The sequence below is a fragment of the Microtus oregoni genome, unplaced genomic scaffold (assembly GCF_018167655.1).
Source record: "Microtus oregoni isolate MIOR12 unplaced genomic scaffold, Mior012 000046F_ref0000063, whole genome shotgun sequence".
Lineage (NCBI taxonomy): Eukaryota > Metazoa > Chordata > Mammalia > Rodentia > Cricetidae > Microtus > Microtus oregoni.
The window spans coordinates 8,546,629-8,566,024 of NW_024543220.1; the positions used below are offsets into that span (position 1 = coordinate 8,546,629).

Sequence of the window (19,396 nt, forward strand, 5' to 3'; positions counted from 1 at the left end):
CAATAGTTCTTGAAGACAGTGTAGTCCTGCATCCATCAAAACAGAGCTGGGAATTTACTTTCCTCTGGACACACTGCATAGTAAGAAATATAGAAACCAATAATCTGTAGCACATTATTTTAAAGTGACTCAATTTAATTTTTCCAATTTTTAAACCAGAGGCTTTTACCCTGGATGCAGCACATGATGACTGGAATAGAGCATCCCCAGAAGACAGATGCTATCAGGGCTGGTAGGCCCTTTTAATGTCAGCTTACTCCACTACCTGTCACTCCTGAATCCACATTCACCATTTACCAACAGCCACATGGATATTTACTTGCAATCTCTTGCCCTACTGCCAAAACGAAAAGGTCCAGGAGGCCTTAGTTCCGTGACCCTGGTGCTAGCACCAGCTACTTCCCCTAGGCAAGGGCTACAGATCTTTGGCACAAGGATGGCATTTGTAGAGGGGAGGCTGCCATTCAGTCCCTAGCACCTTATTTTCCAAGGAAAACAAGCCTTCTCTTTGGAAAGAAGACCCCACAGGGAACCCCACTGGAGATTCTCCCAGGACCTGGCTCCAGCCTCAGCTCCATCCACAGTGAGCTGCTAGCTGTAGAACACAAGCTTCCCACACCCCACCTTGGTACTCACAGCAATCTAGCAGCTTTCTCTGAATGGGGTTCCAGAGTCCCCAGGAGGCATTCCCTCCAGGGAACTTGTGAGATCAGAATTGGTCGGCCATCAGGAAACCTCAACTCAGTTCCTCGAGGATGCCACATCAGCTCCGCTTTAGCCCTCACACTGCCAGTAGCAGCTGGGAAGACCTTTGCACTGGCTGTAGGGGGAGGGAACACCTTGGACTGTCTAAGGCAGTCCTCCTCCCCCAGTCCTCCCGTGCGGTGCTGGTGGACTTCAGGTCAGCAAGGGAGGACGTCACTCTCAGCACAGGGATTTCAGGGGGGCCACGGCTGCCCCCTTCTCTGACTCGGGCCAGGGTTGCTGCCATACCGCGTCCTGCGTCCTGCTGAGAAGTTTGCTCAGAGCTGGAGCTGATTGCCCCGCCTAAGCCTGGCTCTAGGCTGTGCCACAGGAGATCACAGCCCTGCTCCCTTCCCCCTCGCAACAGCAAGCAGGGCAGTTCGGCAGCACAGCCTAGAGAAGTGAAGGAGGGGCAGACTGTCAGCGTTCCTTTTGGATTTTCACAGAGTTAGGGTCAAAGAGATGGTTACTTACTGCCCCATGGTACCAGATTTAGACTCGAGTACAAACAGATATACAAAACAAAGAACATATTAAGCACAAAAATACACAGACAATACAGATGCGCCGGCGCGGTTTTGGCGTAATGCCAAAAGCAAAATTTCAGATGGAGACTGTGGGAGTCTGGACCTCCCTTCTCCAACCAGATCCAAGTATCCTTCCGACAGGGGTTGAGCCCCGAAGGCTCCAGACACCCCTAGAACGTCTTCCAGGGCTGCGAGGGAAAGTCCGGACCTGTCAGCCCCTTTCTTCCTCGCCAGATTCAGAGCACTCAGATCTGAGCGTACAGAGTTTAGCAGAAATGGACACAGACAAACACAAAAACTAACGAATCAGCGCTGGCCAGCTTACCTCCCGGTGGTGGGTCGGTAGTTCCTGGGGGGGGGGGGGTCTTCAATTCCCGGCCCATGCACCAAATGAAAGACCCGCAGAGAGGACCTTTTTCTCCGATGAAGACCCCAAAACCAGGACACTCCGAGACCAGGCCACAGAATGCAATTAGCAAGAGGTTTATTGAGTAAACACAGGTACCTGCGGGTAGCAAGTCTTTCGGAGGACTTGCGCGCCTACAGACTGGGGGGAGGTCTTTTTATAGGGACGAGCAAAAAGCAAGTTTACTGGTTATCGGTCGATCAGAATGAGGCCTACAGACCCCCTCCTCAAAACCCGCAGCTAGCATGCTCCCGGGGGAACGTCCTGTTTGCTTTAAGAAAAACTCTCCAGATCAGCAGCCAGCCTGCTCCTGTAAAAACATCCCATGTGCTTGAGAGAGCAGGATATCTATGAGACAGAGATAGAAAGACTGCAAGGCAAGATGTCAACAAAGCAGGTTAGCTATAAGATAGGAACAGGATGATTGTTGCCAGGCATCCATGCTGAGAGAGGAAACCATTCATGCCCCCCCTCTCCCCCGCATCCCGATAACCACGCTTTTGCTTCTGTAAACTTGCTTTTTGCTCTTCCCTATAAAAAGACCTCCCCCCAGTCTGTAGGTGCGCAAATCTTCCGAGAGATCTTGCTGCCCACAGGTACCTGTGTCTACTCAATAAACCTCTTGCGATTTGCATCCCTGCGGTCTCGGCCTGTTCCTTGGCGTTGGCTAGATCTCCTCCCGAAAAGAGGTCCTCGTCGAGGGTCTTTCAGGGGGAGGTCTTTTTATAGGGAAGAGCAAAAAGCAAGTTTACAGAAGCAAAAGCGTGGTTATTGGTCGATCGGAATGAGGCAGGGGCATGAATGGTTTCCTCTCTCAGCATGGATGTTTGGCAATAGTCATCCTATTCCTATCTTTATAGATATCCTGTTTTGCAGTCAACCTGCTTTGTTGATGTACAATCTTATTGACATCCTGCCTCTCAAGCACAAGGGATGTTCTTACGAGAGCAGGCTGGCTGCTGATCCGGAGAATTTTTTTAAGCTAACAGGACGTTCCCCCTGGAGCATGCTAGCTGCAGGTTTTGAGGAGGGGGTCTGTAGGGTCTTTCATTACACAAAGTTGTTTTTTGGGGAAACAAGTTTGTCATACCAAAGCCCCTAACCTAATATATGTGTTTTTCTTTTCTTTTCTTTTCTTTTTTTTTTTTTTTGGTTTTTCAAGACAGGGTTTCTCTGTGGTTTTGGAGCCTGTCCTGGAACTAGCTCTTGTAGACCAGGCTGGTCTCGAACTCACAGAGATCCGTCTGCCTCTGCCTCCCAAGTGCTGGGATTAAAGGCATGTGCCACCACCGCCTGGCTATATATGTGTTTTTCTATAGCATCATGCCCCTTGTACTTTAGTCCTTAATGTGTATCATTGGCAGTACAAAATAATCCAAGACCTTCAGGTACATCAAAAGCATCAGTGATCACAGGCATGCCGAAACTGTAAAGATGCTTCAGAAAAACAGTCTGTAAACAACAGAAAATAATCACTGATTTCTAACTAGATTTTACTTGAGGTCACAGTTCCTTTTACAAAACAACTGTTCTGTTCTTTTTTTGTTTACCCTGATAAAGTGACTCTGTTTGACCCTACAATGCTCCTTGCCCCACAGTCATGTAAATGTTCTCCAGGCTGTTTCAGTTTCCTTCCCCTGGCTGCCTCAATGCTCCCCACCCCCACTCTTGCCTCAGCACACCCCAGCTGCATCAGTTCCCTCAGGCTTCATGGGTGTCCTGACCTTTGTTGGTGTCCCCCCCAAACTGTCCCTCAATGTTGCTATGGTGCCCCCTACACTGCTTCAATGCCTCCCTCTTGAGTACCTCATTGAACCACCATGTCTTTCCTTATGAGCTTATGGAGGCCAATTATATTCAAATTACCTCACCTCCACGTCCTTAGAAGGTAGAATAAAACAGTTTTATGGTGCGCTAATAGAGGACATTTTTGAAGAGCAGAGAATTTGTATAAAAAGGAGAGTTCTCGAATAAGAGTTATACAAGAAAAGTAGTAAATAGAGGAGGGAAAATACACTTTCCTTCTACCCATCTTCGGTTCCTTGTTATGGACTTTAAAACTAAACTGTGATTAACAAGATAGCAGTATGAAGACTTACTAGTAAAAACTTTCATAGCACCAGAGCCTTTCTAAAGATGGGACCCCCCCCCAACAAGTGCTGAGACCTGAGATTTTACGCTAGAGTTGATGGAAAGTGCAACACTATGGAGTATGTGACTGAATAAAATCAAAATGAGCCAAGCAGGTGAGTGGCAAATAGTGAGGGCTTTTGACTCATGGCCTCTGTGTGTGCCTTCGTCAGTCTTCAGATATATTTGAGGCTGCTCTTTCTTCCATGGAGGAACATGCGCTACAGGAAATGGTCAGGAAGCCCTTTCTATGTTTTATGAGCAGCTTCAGGGGAAGAACAGAGTCATCCTCACATTCAGTTTTCTGCTCAAAATACTCCATATGTCTAGTCACCGTGATTTCAGGTAACATATTCTGAACTCCATCAATTATGAAATAAAGGCAAAGATATGGGTATAATTAATGACTGTGTTCATATTTGATCCTGAAATATGACATTGAGAACAATTACATATTTAAACCATAACTTCAGTATTCCATGTTCTGTGCACATCATTTTGCATCATCTTTTCAGTATTTCTTGCTTGAAAAATATCTAGGGACTGAGATATACAAAGCAATTTAACTAATTAGACTGTTTTTCATGAAGTCTTTGAGAATTTTGTATTCCAAAAAGTGCAGTAATCATGAAGATTATTTAACTTCTGAAGTTCCTTGGAAATTTTGACATGTGTAAGAATGTTATATTTGGGTATGTGTAGACGGCTGTAGCTGGTTAATAAAAAAAAAAAAAAACCTGGACTGTCCACAGGGATGTGCACAGCACTAATGATCAATAGCTTTAGAGCAGATAAGCTCTTGAATCAAAAAGGGCAGCCGCTCAGAGGCACAATGCTAAGAAGGCACATGCCATTTCAATAACTCACCCTGGAAACTTCCCTGGTGCCTGAAAGGACAAAGCATAGCCCCCCTCCATGTGTGGTTCCTGAGATGCAGGAAGCAATTCCCTCCAGGCAATCCAGTGGCAGCTAAATGAGCATGTTACTTGAGGGATAAGGATTTGGCAATGTTACAGATATTGTGGTTATAGTAATTCTACTACTGTACTTGTTCTTTTTTTTTTTTTTTTTTTTTTTTTTTGGTTTTTCGAGACAGGGTTTCTCTGTGGTTTTGGAGCCTGTCCTGGAACTAGCTCTTGTAGACCAGGCTGGTCTCGAACTCACAGAGATCCGCCTGCCTCTGCCTCCCGAGTGCTAGGATTAAGCCCGGCTGTACTTGTTCTTTATGTTCTTTTTCTCCTTCCACACCAGTGGCCTCTGAAAAGATGGATATGCTGGCTGGAAAGCAGGTTAGAGGAAAAAAGCCTGATTAATGAAAAAATTGGATACATTTTGGAAAAATGCAGAAATTGTTCTTTGCCTGATTATAAAACTTGGCAAAAAAAAATTACACTGAAGCAGAAAGGAACTTGGCTATGATAAATAAAGTTTCTGCAGAATCTAGGGCTTAAGGGCTGACTGCCTATGGCCTTATAAATCAAAATTAGAATTGTGAGGAACAACATTAAGAAAGGTACGATAATGAAGTAAAGCCCATTGAACTATGCTTCTGTTATCTGCAATTAGTTAGCCTCTGAGGTGAAAACATCAGAAGTTGTTCTATGATTAAATCAGCCAAGAATTAAGAATATAGTGGTTGACATAGGGCTTGGGAGCTGGGAAAATATGATGATGAATGATGTTCTGATTTCAAAGAATCTTTTTACTTCTTTTTTTTTTTTTTTTTTTTTGGATTTTCGAGACAGTGTTTCTCCATAGCTTTTTTTGGTTCCTGTCCTGGCACTAGCTCTTCTAGACCAGGCTGGCCTTGAACTCACAGAGATCTGCCTGCCTCTGCCTCCTGGGTGCTGAGATTAAAGGCGTGCGCCACCACTGCCCCGCTTCTTTGTACTTCTTATGATTTGTTTTGCCCATGTAATGTTTAACCTGTAACAAGAATAAAGAATCATTTTTTGTGTGTAAAATTTACAATAAAAGACTAAGGTTTGAAGCTCGGGGTAGAAGAAGAACTTGCCTTGCAGCTAATAGCCTGACATCTGGAATCAGAATCCTGAGCTTGTGCACTCATTTTGCCTTCCAGACATCCCACATCTGAGACCCACTTCTCGACTGAGGCTGGTCCCAGGCACCGTGGTACATTTTTATCACTGGTGATTTCTACTGTTCATCACTTACCTACACAGCATTGTTTTCATTCTTCTACATGTTGATATCCAGTTATGCCAGCATCCTTTGTTAAATATGCTTTCTATTTCCCCATTTGATATCTTTTGCTTCTTTGTCAAAAATCAGGTGTTCAAAGGTGTGTGGATTAATATCCGTGTCTTTGATTTGGTTCCATTGTTCCTCCTGTCTATTTTTGTATTAGTACCAGACTGTTTTCAGTACTGTAGCTCTGTAGTAGAGTTTGAAGTCAGGGATTATGATGCCTCCAGAAGCTCTTTTATCATACAAGATTGTTTTGGCTATCCTGGGTTTTTTGCTTTTCCTTGTGAAGATAAGTACTATTCTTTCAAGGTCTGTGAAGAATTTGCTGAGATTTTGATAGGCATTGCATTGAATCTGTAGATTGCTTTTGGTAAGATTGCCATTTTACTATGTTAATTCTACTGACCAAAGAGCAAGGGAGATTGTTGTATCTTCTCATGTCTTATTCAATTTCTTTCTTCAAAGATTTAAAGTTCTTGCCATACAAGTCTTCCACTTGTTTGGTTAGAGTTATTCTGAGCTATTTTATGCTATTTGTGGCTATTGTGAAGGGTAATTTTTCTCTCCTTTTTTTCTAACCCCATTTATCATCTCTGTACAGGAAGGCTGTAGTAAGAGCTGCGGGCCTCTTTTCATAGCCTGACTCCTGGCTGCCTGGCTAGCTTATGCCCCGAAACAACAACACACAAATCATATTCTTTTAAACACTGCCTGGCCCATTATCTCTAGCCCCCACTGGCCAATTCTCACACCTGGACTAGTCCATTTCTAATAATGTGTGTAGCACCCCAAGATGCGCTTACCGGGAAGATTCTACCCTATGTCCATCCTGGGTTGGAGTTTCATCACATCTGCCCAGGAGAGGGGAGCATGGTGTCTGAGGTCACTTCCTCTTCCTCCCAGCATTCTGTTCTGTTTACTCTGCCTATCTAAATTTTAACCTATCAGGGCCAAGGCAGTTTCTTTATTTAACCAATGACCTTTCTCCATCAAAGGGCTACTAATGTTTTTGAGTTTATCTTGTATCCTGCTACATTACTGAAAATGTTTATGATTTGTAGAAGTTCCATGGTAGAATTTTTCAGGTTGCTTATGTAAACTGTCATATCGTCAGCCAATAATGAGAGTTTGACTTCTTTTCTGATTTGTATGGCCTTGATCTCCTTTTGGTGTCTTATTGCTCTAGTTAAGACCTCAAGAACTATATATCATAGATATGGAGAAGGTTATGGACAACCTTGTCTTGTTCTTAGTTTCAGTGGGATAGCTGTGAGTTTCACTTCATTTAGTTTGATTTTGCCTGTTGGCTTGCTGTATATTGCTTTTATTATGGTTAGGTATGCTCCTTGTATCTCTGTTCTCTCCAAGACATTTATCATGAAGGGATGTTGTTTTTTGTTGAAAGCTTTTTTGGCATCTAATGAGATGATAATATGGTTTTGATTTGTCAGCTTGTTTATATGGTGGATTATATCGACAGATCTCTGGGATGAAGCTGTCTTGATCGTGATGGATGATGGTTCTGATGTGTTCTTGGTTTCGATTTGCCAGTATTTTATTGAGTATTTTTACATCAATGTTCATGAGTGAGATTTGTCTGTAATTCTCTTTCTTAGTAATTTCTTTCTGTGGTTTGGATATCAGGGTAATTGTAGCCTCATAAAAAGTATTTGGCAATGTTCGTTCTGTTTCTATTTTGTGGAATAATTTGAGGAGTATTGGTATTAGTTCTTCTTGGAAAATCTTGTAGAATTCTGAGCTAAAACCATCTGGTCCTGGGCTTTTTTTTTTTTGGTTGAGAGACTTTTGATGACTATTTCTATTTCTTCAGCAGTTATATGTCAGTTTAATTTGCTTATCTGGTCTTGATTTAATTTTGTTAAGTAATATTTATCCAGAAAGTTGTCCATTTCCTTTAATTTTTCCAATTTATTGGAGTACAGGTTTTCAAAATATGACCTGATGATTCTCTGTATTTTCTCCATGTCTGTTGTTATGTCCCCCCTTTCATTTCTGATTTTGTTAATTTGGATATTCGCTCTCTGCCTTTTGGTTATTTTGGATAAAAGTTTGTCTATTTTGTTGATTTTCTCAAAGAACCAACTCTTTGTCTCATTGAGTCTTCATATTGTTTTCTTTGTTTCTATTTGGTTGATTTCAGCTCTCAATTAGATTATTTCCTGCCATATAGTTCTCTTGGGTGAATTTGCTTCTTTTTGTTGAAAAGTTTTCAAATGTTCTGTTAATTCACTAGTGTGGGATATTTCCAGCTTCTTTATGTAGGCATTTAGTTTTAGTTAAAACAAGAGAAAGACTTAAAAGGGGTAATTATGAGAAAGGAAAAAAATCAAATTATCCCATTTGTAGATATGATTATGATTTGGTTTTGTTCTTTTGTCTTAATTTTGTTGTTTTGAGACAGGGTCTTACTGTGTAACTCTAACAGGCATTCATTTATACCAACATTCCATTCTCAGAGGAATCATGAAAAATATTCCATTCAAAATAACCTCCCAAAATTAAGTGTCTGAGAATTGATTTAGGCAAAGAAGTGAAAGACCTCTACAAGGAAAACTTTAAGGTAATAAAAAAGGAAAATCCAGAAGATACTAGACAATAGAAACATATGCCATGCTACTAGATTTACAGAATGTGGTGGAAATGGCTATACTACTAAAATTAACTTATAGAATTAATGTAATACCTAACAAATTTTCCATTTTATGTTTCACAGCTTCAGAAAAACACACACACAAGAATTCATATGAAACCAAAAAGAAAAAAAGACCACAAGTAACCAAAGCAATCCTAAGGAGCAAGAACCTTCCTGGCAGTATTACAGCATCGGACCTCAAATTACACTATCTATTTGTAGTAATGAAAATAGCCAGGTACACAACCATATGACACCTCTATTGTGCTCTTGCACATATACCCAAAGAACTCCATACCCTATCATAGAGATTTTTGTAGTCCCAAGTCTATCATTGTTTTATTAATTATAGCAAAAAACTTGAATAAACCTAGTTGTCCATTAGTAGATGATGTTTCTACTTCCGCTCCTTCCCTCGATTCCCTCAGTGATAGACTTTGACCTGGAAGTGAGAGTCAAATAAACCTCTTCCTCCTCTAAGCTGTTTTTGGCGTGGTTTATCATAGACATACTTTCTTGAAGATCATCTTACATCAGAAGCTCCACAAGTTTCCACATACTCCTGCATCGTTGACTGCTTGACTTTTATCATTGGGTCTGTCTGACAGGTATGAGAGGGCCCAGCACGCATCGGCCAGCATGGTCAGTGCCACTGACAAACAGCAGCCACGGAAGGACATTCAGACAGGGAGGAAACCTAGAAAAGAAAAGATGATTAGAAACTAAACAGAAACAAACTGAAATAAGATTAAGACTCTAAAGAAGCCTATCAGGCAGACACTCGGTGAGTTACAGAGTGGTTTACACTTCAAGCATTTGAAGGACATTTTGATCTCTGGCAATGTGGCCAGTACTCAATCAGTTTTCTGAGCTGAGGTAGTCAGAACCCAATGAAAATGATTTCAGGAAGAAAAATGCTATGTATTAATCCTTAAATTAGAATTCTTTGTTACAGTACACACACATAAAGTAAAGGAAGTAAAGGAACTTTCAAAGATACTACAGCGAGAAATTCTGTTACAGAACTCTGTTATCAACAAAAACTGCTATGGTTCTAAGAGTGATATAGAGCTTCCTACTGGCAGTTAGAAATTACCCTATAATAAAACAAAAACTACCAAAAGCATTGTCTCTACAGAAAAATACAATTTCTTTTTTAAAAAAGATTTTATTTATTTATGTGTTATATATACAGTGTTCTGTCTGCATGTATGCCTGCAGACCAGAAGAGGGTGCCACATCTCATTACAGATGGTTATAAACTACCATGTGGTTGCTGGTAATTGAGCTCAGGACCTCTGGAAGAGCAGGCAGTGCTCTTAAACACTAAGCCATCTCTTCAGCCTCCAAACACATTTTCTAACACTCTAAAAATTTTAAACAAAAATCGTCTTTCTATAAACATTAATATTGGTTACTATATTACTTTAAGAGCATTTTGTTTCCTAATGATTTCCAATAAGCAAACAATTGTTTACCTTAGCAAATTTTGGAGGGAGACTCTTCCATTTACAGAGATTAGATAAAGGTCATACTGTGTTCTGAGTCATATTCAAGCAGTTTGCCTTTAAAATAACCTATCAGGGCTGGAGAGATGGCTCAGTGGTTAAGAGCATTGCCTGCTCTTCCAAAGGTCCTGAGTTCAATTCCCAGCAACCACATGGTGGCTCACAACCATCTGTAATGAGGTCTGGCGCCCTCTTCTGGCCTGTAGGCATACAGACAGAACATTGTATACATAATCAATAAATAAATATTTTAAAAAAATAAAATAAGCCGGGCGGTGGTGGCGCACTCCTGTAATCCCAGCACTTGGAGTTCGAGGCCAGCCTGGTCTACCAAGGGAGTTCCAGGACAGGCTCCAAAGCTACAGAGAAACCCTGTCTTGAAAAACAAAAACAAAAACAAATAAATAAATAAATAAATAAATAAAATAAAATAACCTACCAGTATAATGAACCCACAGTAAATTATAAAAGATCCTAATACTCTATAAAGAAAATAATACTCTTGATAAGAGATGTCTTTCTTCTCCAAAATAAATATTCATTCTTTTCTTAAATTATTCATTCTTGAAGAGAAACATTAATTCTAATGCAATATTTCATAATTTCAATAAGAGACATCACCCTAACAAAGTAACAAGAAAATACATGGAATCAAAAGAACACAAGGAAAACACAACATGGCTTCCCAAGGTGTAATACTTCTTATGTATATATTACTCAGAAAGAGATAAGAAACTTACTGCAGAAGATGGGAGAAGATATTGCAGTCTAAGACATAGTCTCTGCACATGGTATTATCTCCAGCAATGCTGCCAAGGGCCCAGACTGCCTGTGAAAGAGCTTTTCATTAATAAAGTTGAATATTTTCATTCCCTCATAATTCTTTCAAAAGAGATGCCAGGCCGGGTGGTGGTGGCGCATGCCTTTAATCCCAGCACTCGGGAGGCAGAGGCAGGCGGATCTCTGTGAGTTCGAGACCAGCCTGGTCTACAAGATCTAGTTCCAGGACAGGCTCCAAAACCACAGAGAAACCCTGTCTCGAAAAAACAAAACAAAACAAAACAAAAAAAAAACAAAAGAGATGCCGGCAGATCACAGTAACACTTTATAAAATCAACATTTTACATAAGGACTATTATTTTCTTAAAATCACTCATAAGGGAATAAAACGAGTTATAGTATCAGTGTTAGAAAATGCAATAACTACACAATAAACAAAGAAAATATTATTTCATCAAAGTAAAAGCTTTACTAGTAAAAGAGAACTTTTTTCCCACTGCTGGGAACTGAACTCAGTACCTCAAAAAGAGTAGACAATTGCTCCACAAATTTCCCTTCAACAGTATGAAGTATGAATCCTTATTAGTCTTAATCAATGAAATCCAGAGTCGTATATTCAGGGTGAAAGCTGAAAGAGCAGAGAAGCAGAGCAGCCAGTTATCAGAGACTTCTTACCTCTATGAAATCTCGGACTGAATAGAGCAGATCCTGTCATCAGATTGAATGGGCAGCTGAGATCCTGTTTCCATCTGCATTATATTCCTGTCTCCATCTTCCTAGTCCTGGAATTAAAGGTTTGGGCTACCACCACCTGGCTCTGTTTTTCTTTTATACTGATTCAATCTCAGGTAGCCCAGTGTAGCCTTGAACTCCTGTTCTTCCTTTTCCTCCTCCCAAGTGATGGGATTATATGTGTGTGCCACCACTGCCTGGCCTCTATGGTTAACTGTTGTAGGAAGGCCACTTGTTTATTTCCTGGCTGCCCAGACTCCCATTATAATCACAGAGAAACATGCTGTGCATGTCCTACTTTATGACTTGGTGGGCCCAGTAACACACAACTCATGATGGGCAGTTCAGGTGGCCCACTGTCAAATGTTCAGATTCTTCCAGCACCTGGGATAAATGTCATGTGCTCATATGATTGACCATATTTGTGCTTGAGTGTGTGTGCGTGTGTGTGTGTGTGCGTGTGTGTGTGTGTGTGTGTGTGTGTGTGTAGACTATGTAGCACGGGCTTTGAAACTCATACTGATCTTCCTACCTCTGGTGTCCAGATTGCTGGCAGTAAAAGAATACACTACCACAGATAGCTTGAAAATAATTTTTATGGTCTACATCTCCTGTTCTTATCATGGCCAAGGAGGCCAGAAGATGGTGTCAGAGCCCCTGGCACTAGAGTTACAGATAGTAGTGAACTTCTATATGTACCAGGAATAGAATCTGGATGCTCTGACAGAATCTTCAGTGCTCTTAACAGGTAAGGTATTTTCTATCCGAAGTTTTCTATTTTTGATTTTACTGTCCAAGGCAGCCTAGTCAGGCTCAGATACCTGATGCTGATTAAAAAGTAAAAATTCTCCTTTACTTGGGAAAATAAGTCTCAGGCAGAGATGAGCTCCCTGTTTATCCAATACAACATAATCGGCCAATTATTCATATATGCACAATCAACAAAAATGGATTCTTCAGTTTGTATTCATGTGTTTCAGCATTCTTATTCACCCAAACTTAACAAGGAAGAAACTGGAAGGGATTGGGAAAGGAGGAAATGAGAGATAAAAGGGGAAAGTGATACAATATCTTTAATTATTATTTTATGGTATTGTATGGAGTCTGCTACTTGGTTCCTGGCCACCCGGTTAGCTTAGACCAAAAATAATTACATAAAACTGTATTAATTAAATCACTGCTTGACTCATTAGCTCTAGCTTTTTATTAGCTAGCTCTTACATGTTAATTTAACCCATTTCTATTAATCTGTGTATCGCCACGTGACTGTGGCTTACCAGCTAGATTCCAACCAGTATCTGTCTCTGGCAGCTCCATGGCTTCTCCTAACTCTGCCTTCCTTCTCCCATGCTATAGACCAAGCCAGTTTTCTTCATTCGTTAACCAATAAAATCAACACATAGACAGAAGGAACCTCCCTCACCATTATGGAAATAAGTTTTAAATAAAAAGAGGGACTAGAGAGACGACTCAGCAATTAAGAGCACTGGGTGTTGTTACAGATCCCAAGGTTTCATTCCCAGAACCTACATGGTAGCTAAGCATTTGCTGTAACTCCAGTCCTAGGCATCTCCTGCCTTCTTCCGGCCTCTGTAGGTACTGTGCACAGAGGTATGCTGGCAAAACACCCATATAACTATTTACTTTTTAAAGTTAGAAAAGGAAAGAATAGAATTCTCTACAGTGATGTCACAGTCCTGAGACAGCAGCCAGGGCTAGTTAAAATGAACTCCTGATCTTGCATGGAAACAGTTGTGGTTTTCTGCTGAGGCAGCCTGCTCAGAGGTGAAAGCAGCTTTATTCTGAGGTTAATAGAGTTCATCATAACCGTCCAACTAAGAGCAGAGTACACAATGCTGTTAAGTGGCCTTTTCTTGAAGTATTTTCTATTTATGTTCTCTATCTTTTGTATCTGTGAGAATTGTGGCATTGGTACAGTTATCTTTTAGATTAAACATCAAGATTGACAGGTCACATAGGCTCCAAAGCAATCTTCTTTCACTGTGTGGTTTACCTGATTTTCAGCTAAGACCTTGTTGTTGTAAGTTTAAAAAGTGTCACAAAAAGAGAGCTCACAAGGAGGGATTTTTTTTATTAGGGTAAAGGGAATGTGAAAAAAATTGGGAGACCAGTCTTTAGGTAAAGGAGCAGCAGAAGAGAAGAGAGAGGCAGAGAGATGGGGGGAAAAGACAGAGACATGCAAAGAAGTAGAAAGAGAAAGAGAAAAGGGGAGAAAGGTAGAAATGGAGGGAGAGGGAGAGGGAAAGAGAGGAAGTGGGCAAGGCCCACCTTTAATGTGCACAGGAGGTGATCTTAGTGACTGAAGCTGAGGACATATCTTGTCACAACACCAAGGGCAGACCAGTACAGATGCCTGAATACTAACACTTGTGATACAAGATAAACATGTCAGAGGCATATCTTTCCATCATTATTATAATTTATATGTTTCTACATGGCTTTGAAGTGAGAATTCCCTAAACATCTCCACTTTTATATTGTCATCATATTCAGAAATGGATTTGTTAACCGAACCTGCTTAGGAATAGACAGAACTCTACATAAATGTGTAGACTCCCTTAGTAAAATCCACATGCTTCCTTTGTTTTGGAAAAGCACTGTTTTGGAAATAACTCCCATGCTTTCCCTGTCTCCTGGAGGTAACAATTTTTCTTATTTCTTCTGTCTTGACTGTTGTGATGCTAATCTTGGAAGTCAAATTGACTACATCTGGAATTAACTAAAACCCAATGGGTATACCAATGAGGGATTTTTCTAGAGGTTTTAAAATTAAAGGCCTGTCTTTAATCTGGATCATTTGAAGTGATATCCATGTTCAGATGCTTGGTTGCTGTGCACACCTCTAACCCCAGAACTCAGGAGGCTAAAGGAGTCAGATTTTTCTAGGTTTTAGACCAGCCTTATCTACAGAATGAATTCCAGGGCTACAGAGAAAAACCCTGTCTCAAAAACACCAAAAAAGAATAAAGAAAAAAAACCCCAATCAAACAAAGAATAAGATCTGCCTTAAATCTGGATCACACTTTCTGGTGTCACCTACATGTATAAGGAATATTTGTTGTGTTTGGTGGTCACACAATAATGGTGGGATAGACCTCCAAAATCTATTAAACCAGAAGTAAGCTTTATTCCAGAAAAAGAAAAAAACCCACCACAGGGCACACAAAGCTTGTCACCTATACCTGTGATCACAGCCAGAGGCCGGCTTCTGAAACTGTGGCCCTGAGGGCTGGTTTGGAGCCTCTTCCTACAGTAAAATCTAGCACCAGGTATGTGTCAAAGGGCTTTTACAACCTTGAGGTCAGGCTTAAAGTCACTTTACATTGTTAGTTTTACAACTTTTGTTTATGGAACATAAGAATGCTAACTTAGAGTGTTTGTGAAAGTCAGTGGCTGGCACAGCCACTTTTCACTGTGCCTGAGAGAATGTAAGCAGAGAGTAGAGTTACATAAGGCATAGTTAAAAATTAGAATATAAGCAGAGTGTCCCATAGAGGCAATAGCTAGAAGCTAACTTTTTTCGCCTGTACCTGCCTAGCGGGAAAGCTGGGAGGCAGGAAATGACTGTTAAAAGTTTACCTCTGTACACAGTGGCTGCCAGGATGTCTGCTCTTAAGGCAGAAAGTGTTTGTTAGAGGTTAACAGTGACTGGCAGCTCTCTCTCTCTTTCTCAGTCTCTCTCTCTCTCTCTCTCTCTCTCTCTCTGTTTTCTCTCTCTCTCTCTCTCTCTCTCTGTTCTCTCTCTCTCTCTCTCTCTCTCTCTCTCTGTTTTCTCTCTCTCTCTCTCTCTCTCTCTCTGTTCTCTCTCTCTCTCTCTCTCTCTCTCTCCAAAATGTGTTTTAGCTTACAACTTTATGTTTCTGCATTTCTGGACTCGACCCTTAATTTCTATAACTTATTCCTTTACTTTTTATTACTGAAGAAGGAAGCTCTTTCTTTGTCTACTTGCCCTAGCTCTGGCTACCAAGCTCATTTCTTTACCAGCATCAGAGCCTACTTCCTTGAAATTCTGGTATATACTGAAGACCAGCTGAGATATCCAGCCTCATGAACTTAACAACTACTAGAATCTTCAAATTTCTATGTTTGGCAGACATTTTTTGGATTACCGAGACCACAGCTTGTAAGACATTCTAATAAATCTACTTTCTATATACATGGAGAGATTCATTCTACCAGTGCTATTCATGTAGACAAATTTGAATAATGCTGCTGTGGGTTTTTTCACCTGCCTATTGAGGAAGATGTGATGGCGTTAGTGCTCATGAACACTTTTTTCCTGACTTATTATGCTCTAAGTATTCAACTTTCCCTGGAGACTAATCCATTTGCCAACAGTTTGTTCTGAATTTCACGAATGAAACTCCAAAGGAATGGAACCATCATGCAGCTGTCTGGTGGGAGAAAGACTTATTTGTTTTTAATCTGTGATCTAGTTCTTACTTTTCTTTTCTGGTTATCTGAAGTCCCTGTGACATCCAGGTAAAAATTATCTTCAGTTCACATAACCTCAGTGTCACATAACAAATATCTCCTTCTGTATCTTTAAATCTCCCTTTAGCTGTTAATATTCTGGGCATCCTTCCACCTGTGGGACAGGAACATAGTATATTACAGTGGCCTGCACAAGCTAGCTAGCCACATTGTGTCAAGGAGAAGAACTGGCAGTGCCTGTGGAGAGCTGGAAGATAGCAGGGTCTGCTATTGGAGCCAAGGGCCAGTGCTATGGAAACACATTTCTGCTGATCTAGAAAAGGTCTTTGGGATGAAAGGCAGGGCCAGGAACCACTGAGCTGTGTCTTTAATTTTTATTTTTTAAATTTTTATCTCGTTAGTTAATTAATTAATTTATTGTTTTTCGAGATAGGATTCCTCTGTAGCTTTGGAGCCTTTCCTGGAACTAGCTTTTGCAGATTTCTTTCTTTCTTTCTTTCTTTCTTTCTTTCTTTCTTTCTTTCTTTCTTTCTAGCTTTTGCAGATTTCTTCCTTCCTTCCCTCTTTCTTTCTTTCTTTCTTTTTTAATTTAGTTTTAGTTTTTCGAGGCAGGGTTTCTCTGCACCTTTGGAGCCTGTCCTGAAAAAGGGCAGGCTGGTTTAGAACTCAAGGAGATTCGCGTACCTCTGCTTCCTAAGGGCTGGGATTAAAGGCATGCTCCGCCACCATGACCACCCAGCTGAGCTGTGTCTTTAAGCACAGAATAACTCTATGGGAGGTGCTCTTGTCACTCAGGACTCACTAGCCAATCAGGCCCTCCAGGTGACCTGCCAGTCAGAAGTTGTACAGGATCCTTCCGGCGGTGGCCACTTTCAAGCTTGACTTTGAAGAGAATTAGGCGTGAGTGGTTTTGTGTGTTCTACTGTGAGTGCAGGGAGCTGAGCAGGGAGCATGGACAAGCTGGAAAATCATGACATGGTGAGCTTGGGGTTATCCTCAGACCGGGAGAAGTGGCTAGTTGAGCCATGGGAGACAGTGTGGTGCATCCTCCTCTAAGCTGGGTGGGAGCCGGTGACTAGATGCAGAGTTCATCATGTTTCTGCCTGGTCCTGCTGGTCCTGCGTGCCCCAGCAGGGTCTGTGTGATTCTGTGTGATTCTGCATGATCTTTGAAATTCCTGAGCTGGCTGTCAGCCTCTGAGTAACTTACTATCCTTACTGCGTCTGCTCAGAGATTTTGGGAGTGGGACTGTGCTTTGAAATACCCTTGTTGTTGACTTTACTGTGAAATGTGGGCTCCCTTAGTGCTTGTATTGTCTCAGTGGAACACAGATTTGCCAAAGACAGATAGCTCTGTTTCCTCTAGTATCTTCCAGAAGTTCTTCACTTGGAACATTTAATATTTAGGTTTAGGATCCATCTGGAGTTAATTGTGTGGAGCTTGTAAACAGTATTTCTTGTATAGAGTAGCACTCCACTGCTAAATTGTAGAAGAGTAGAATTGATGGTAATAGAATTACCAGTTCTTAGGAGACATTAAGTCACAAAATAGAATTTCGGTAAGGGAGAGCTGCATCCCAAATACCCCAAAGGCAATGGTATTCTAACCTGTTAGAGATTAGTATGATAAAATATAAAAGTTTGTTCCCCAGGATTAACCAGCTACATTCCCATCACAAAGGAGACAAGCCTGATTTACAACCAGCACAAATGCCCATCCATCCATTAAAAAACTGGCTTCTAAATGCTGTTCAAGGGGCCATTACAGGGTCACAACTAACATTAAGTCCTGTTGTGCCATAAACGTATATTAATTCTATAATTAATTTCCAGTCTTTTTGAAAAGTGTTTTTGAGTCAAGGTCTCCTAATTTGATTGAGATGTGCTTGAACCCTGTCTGTAGCCCCACAAGGCATTGTCCTTGTTCTCCTCTTGACTAAACACTCTAAACCATGTCTAAACATGTCTGCTGAACCACACAGCTCTAAAATTACCACACAGTTCTAAAATTGTGTTTGAGTCACATAGAGGACTGTCCATTGCAGAATAGGGAAAGGATTTGTGTGTGGAGCATGGCTTCTTTCAGACCAGAAGAGGAGGAACATTGTTCTGTGTTCACTGTAGGGGGAAACAGACTAGATAATGGCTAGGTCACAGGCTGCACTGCAGGAGTCTCCATTATAAAGAAGGACTGATGGGGCATGGTGATTGACTTTCTTCGTAATTTCCCTGCAGGTATGAATTCCTTCCATGTGAATGAAGACAGACAGAATTGGTGGGTGTACAATTTAGGGAGGATAGCTTGAACTACTAAGTATTCAGTTTCTATTTAGAGAGCTCTCCATTGCAGATATGTACAATCTTAGTTGACATTGTTAAGTTAGCTGAAAGGTTTGAGAAACATGCATTTGACTGTAACACCATCACATCACAACACTCAGTGGCTAACATTTTACATGGAACAAAGTCATACAGTCTCTTATTAATGGCACTCTTTCTCTCAGGGAAGGGACTACTCCATTTCAAATTTAGTATAGATAAATGTTCTATTTTTTTATCATTTTAAAGCATCAATTATTGGTATCATTTTTAACATTCATTTTCTTTAGATGAATTACTCCTATATTTTCAATGTTTCCTAGTTTAAGAATTTCATTCCATTCTTTCTTAAGTGCTGTTTATTTATTTATATTAGTTTAGAGCAGGGTTTCTTTTTTTTAATATTTATTTATTTATTTATTTATTTATTTATTTATTTATTATGTATACAGTATTCTTTCTGTGTGTATGCCTGAAGGCCAGAAGAGGGCACCAGACCTCATTTCAGATGGTTGTGAGCCACCATGTGGTTGCTGGGAATTGAACTCAGGACCTTTGGAAGAGCAGGCAATGCTCTTAACCGCTGAGCCATCTCTCCAGCCCATAGAGCAGGGTTTCTTAACCTTGTTGGTCACAGCTTCCTTTGGGGGATTAAATGATCCTATCACAGGACTGGCCTAAGACCATCAGAAAGCACGGATATTTTATATTATAATTCATACCAGTAGCAAAAATATATTTATGAAGTAGCAGTGAAAATAATTTTATAGTTGGGGGTTCAACACATCAGGAGGAACTGTTTTAAATGGTCACAACATTAGGAAGATTGAGAACAACTGGTTTATATCAGTGTCTCCTGTAGCTCAGGCTTACCTCACAATATGTAATTGAGAATTGCTTTGAACACCTAATCCTGCCTCTGCTACCCAGTGCTA

The 19,396-nt window shown here is 40.8% G+C and overlaps 1 pseudogene; it reads left to right on the plus strand.

Annotated features, from left to right (window-relative positions):
* Positions 1–1,330: 1,330 nt before the first annotated feature.
* LOC121435683 overlaps positions 1,331–19,396 on the plus strand; it is a 47,543-nt pseudogene continuing 29,477 nt past the window's right edge.